Genomic DNA, 4,761 nt, shown 5'->3' on the forward strand with positions numbered 1-4,761 from the left:
TCTTAGTTAATAGGGCAAGGGAAGAAACGCGGCTGAGGGCGTGGTTTCCTGCGCTGTGCCCGGGAGGCCGCCCAGTAGCAGCGCCCAACAGCGCCTCCCGCTGCAGGGGCCGGCCCGCGCCGCCCGCCAGCCTCCGCCCCGCCGCCATCTTGTCTGCCCTCACGGCGCGGGGCGAGAGGGGAGCGGGGCCCGGCGCGGCGTCGGCCGGCACCGCGCCTCCCGCGGCTTCCCCCGCCGGGCAGGGCAGAGGCACGAGGCCGGCACGGGCCTCCAGCTGCCCGCTGGTGTGCTGCTCTGCAGCTCAGGAGCAGCGAAGGGAGTAGGGAATGCATCGCATTACCAAAGGACAGGTAGACAAACGAAAACGGCCGCTGTCGATAGTAGTTTAAAAGTACACTTACATTACTTTTTTAACATTTAGACTTAGAAATTATCCTAAGAATGAATGAGTGGTGTCTCAGGAGTGATCTTGAGAAAGATGCCAGGAAGAGCTAGCGTGGCCCACCAAGGGAGTCAGCAGAGCACCTCATTCACACAGAGCTGACTCCTAAGTGAATCTGTCATGCCCTGCCTGTGTGTTGTAAAAAGGCCTTACAGCCCCTGCTACCCAGCACCTCTGTTCATCTTCCTTCCCTTTTCTGTCCAAGGACAATGATGTTGCCTTGATAGTCTTCAGACAAGCCTGGTTCCTGCTGCAGGTGGTGTGCTTTGGCCAAACCTCAACTGCTGGACTTCGTGGGACTGGAAAATTCACAGGTTGTCGAGCTAGAATGTGTAGCAATCTGAGTCCTGCACAATAACCTGTTCACCTCCAGCATTTTCCTCCTTCAGTCCTTTATTTCTTCCTTTATTGCTTCCTCTAGCTTATTTTTTTCTCTAGATCATCAGATTTCTTGATTTAGCTGCTTTCTACACATAAAAAACAAGATGCTGAGTAAGTAAAACTGTGATATTTGAGTTACCACCATCAGATTGCTTGCTGGGCTTGTTTTTTCAGCATCTTATCCTCTTTACTCAGCCTGTACCACCAGCAGGCAGGAATAGTCTAAAGTGCCCAGTGATGTTGAGTAAGGCTTATTGTGAATCAAAATTATAGTTTCTGTTCTGTAAGTTCCTTGGCAAATCCTTAATCATTCTGTTTGATTCTTCAACTATGCACTAGAAATAAGACTATTTTTTCCCTTTTTAGAGGTATTCAAAAAGCAACCAGTTCTATGTGGCCCTGCTTGAGCAGGGAGTTGGAAAAGAAAACCACCGGATGTTCTTTCCAACCTCAGCTACTTTGCAACTCTGTGATTACCACAGAAGGTACAGTCAAGAACTGATTGGCTTTTGGATATAGCTGGGGTAGAGGCTGTAGGCATATTAGGCAAGCAGAAGGAAGTATTGAACTCACATTAGTAAGAAAACCAGCAAAGAGCCTAAGGAGAATTGGCAGTTGAAGTCCTTCCAGTGAGGAAAAATCTGCTGACCACTCTACCTTTCACCAGTTGTCTTTGAAGCTGGGATTCATGATTCTACAGAGGTTAAGTCGCAAGAACAATAAGCATGTGATGAGTGTGAATGGTAAAGATTAATGGTAAAGATTAAACCAGAGTTTTGGAGATGGCTTGGCAGGCTGGCAAGTCCAGCATTCTTCTACTGAGCATAGCAGAGAAGCATAGGTTAAAAAAAAAAGAAGGTGATACAATCAGTAAGTGGCACGGCAGTTGACCATTTCAGGTTTTTTTATGTTGTCACATGGTTTTTAAAGAGGCATTCTCTGTTGTGTAACGTTATGCAAATTTATGGTGACCCCAAAGATTTGCTTAGAGGCAGGTCTGCGTACAACTGTGTTAATGGATGGTTGCACAGTATAATGGAGGTGCACTCATCCTCCATGAAGACAGTGGCAGGAAAAACCCCACTGAGGCATATCTGGGGTGTATTTTCTGTTTGGGAGTCTTTCTGAGAGACTTTCTGGCCTTTGTTGACCAAGAGGTTTGGGGTTTATTGATTGTGATTGACACAAAAGAGCAGAGCTTCTGTCTGGGTGTGTTACTTGGCCATGAGCAGTTGTTACCTACTACAGAGTCAATGTGATGTGAACATGGTTACTAGGGGGCCACTAGAAGTGGACTTCTTCTCTTTGTTCAGGTTGGGCACAACATAACTGGACGGACAAGTCCCCTGTCCAACAGTTCAGAGCTTTTTAAAGTACTTGGAGAAGGAGGATATAACTGAGATGTTCTTGAAAAGAATACTTTTTTAATGCAGTTGTTCCATTTTTCATTTTATCATATAAATGCTTCATTTGAGACTTCTACCTTTATATAATAAAGACTTGACTTGGAAATTGCTCACAGTACAAAAGTTCCCTAAAATAACTTTACCCACTGTTTGTCTTTAGTGTATTTAAAGAAGGATATATCTTCTGATGAATTTGCAATATGTGGGGCTTCATTACAAACTGAGATAGTTTTTGTATGCTCCGACTGATCGGGAAATACATATGAAAGATGGATGTGACTTTCAGCTTTACCTGTTTTCCCTCATGTCTGTACATGTGGCACCCTGCAGGCATCCTCCCATTAGGGTGATGATTGAAGTCTGCACCTTGCTTGCTCAAATGCCCATTTACGTTGAATTTTGCCAGAGCCAGAGTTGAGTGAAAACTGAATGTGGTTTTAATGCTTGTAACCTTTCACGCTTTGGAAGTATGAACAAGCTGCTACATTCCTTCTTCCTCAGGTCTTCTGCAAAATCCATGTCTGTTTATTTGGAGTTATTTGAGTGATGGTGAAGCATTACAAAAATATTTAAACAACTGTCTACAACATTGACATGATGCTCACTTCTTTCCTCACTGTCCTGTGACTTGCATTCAGTATTTTCTTTCCCCTAGACACTGCTGACACCTGGCTACGGTAATATGCCAATTCCCAGTATCCACCATTAAAACTAATGAACTGTTGAAGCCTAGATAAATCACTTCAGTCATTACAAATAAAGATTAGAAAGGCTTAACTGAGTGTAAGGCTCATTTTTAAAATGCTGCAATAGATGTGTTATCAGGAGACCTTTAAGTGGAGATCTCAGTATGCTTCAAAGGCTTCCTGTAACAGCTGGCAGGATTATTAATAGCTGCCACTGCTGATTTAGGTAAAGAGTATGTTTTCTTGGGGGATTTTAACTAACGAGTCATGTCATTTTGTTTGCCATAGTTTTTATTTGTTTTGCTTTGAAAGAAACAAGTTTCTATTCACTAGACAGCGTGCCTGGCTTTGACAGCTCAAAAGAGAAACCTACAGATTCTGGAATGTAAAGATAGGAGCCTCAACTGGGATTTCACCCTGACTTCAGTGAGTGCACACTGGCTGCCATCACCTAATGATCTGACTGCTGAAGCTCATAGGCCAGTGTTACTAAGTAAATAACGGCTTGGATGCGGGTAGAGAACTCTGCACACACGTACACATGCCCCAGCTCTTCAGGCTGCAGGAGAAATCAAAATGGTTGTATCAGATTTTGCAGGAACAAGGTAGTGGTTGGATGCTGGCTTGATGCCAAGCACCCACCAAAGCCACACTCTCACTCCCTTCTGCCAGTGGACAGGAGAGAGAAAATACAACAAAGCGTTCATGGATTGAGATAAGGAGAAGTCACTCGCCAAATACCGTTGCCAGCAGAACAGACTGAACTTCAGGATCTTACTTGAATTGATTACTAAAAAAATCAGAGCAGGATAATGAGGAGTAAGATAAAATCTTAAAAACTCCTTCCCCACATCCCTTCCTCTTTTCCAGGCTCTACTTCCTACCTGTGCAGGGAGACAGGAAATAAGGGTTACAGCCAGTTCATCACAAGTTGTTCCTGCCACTGCACAACGAGAGGGGTCCTTCTTCTGCTCCAGTGTGGGGTCCCTCCCACAGGAGACAGTCCTCCACAAACTTCTCCAATGTGCATCTATACTACAGGCAGTGGTTCTCCATTAACTGCTTCAGCATGAGCCCCTCTTCACAGGGTGCAGTCCTTCAGCCACAGTCTGCTCCAGTGTGGGTCCTCCACAGGGACCTAAGTCCTACCAGGAAACCTGCTTCAGCTTGACCGTCCCTCTCTAGGTTCACGGGTCCGTGCTAGGACTGTGCTCCAAAAAGTTTCACAGGCTCCTTTCAGGTGTTCACCTGCTCGGATGAGGGACTCCTCCTGGGGCTGCAGTGGAAGCTTCTGGCAGTTTCTTACAGCAGCCACCTCTGTCAGCTCCCCTGCTACCAAAATCTGTCCATGCAAACTGAACAGTGTTGGTATAGAAGTCTTCACGCATATACATGTACCCCCACTCTTCAAGCTGGAGGAGAAATTTCACAGAATCACAGAATATTCTGAGCTGGAAGGGACCCAAGGTTTATCAAGTCCAGCTCTTAAGTGAATGGTCAAATATGGGGATCAAATGCACAACTTCGGCATTATTACCATCATGCTCTAATGAACTGAGCTAATCTCATTTTGCGATTTCAAATGGTTATGTCAGACTTTGCAGGAACATGATCCCAAACTGAGAAAATGTGTTCTCATTTTGCAGCACCATCCTCCTGCCAAACTATGTGTGTTACACTACTGCAGTTAGCCAAGGAAGATCTTTCTATTGTCATTGATTTAGATCCCCTATGTTTGCTCACCTAAATAAAGCATTTACTGGTTGTTTGTATTCAGCATTTTGTTGAATTGCCAACTATTAGTGCAGTGACAGCTGCACTAATAGTTGGTGTTATCATAGTGCCA

Source organism: Molothrus aeneus, chromosome Z (genome assembly GCF_037042795.1).
Source record: "Molothrus aeneus isolate 106 chromosome Z, BPBGC_Maene_1.0, whole genome shotgun sequence".
Lineage (NCBI taxonomy): Eukaryota > Metazoa > Chordata > Aves > Passeriformes > Icteridae > Molothrus > Molothrus aeneus.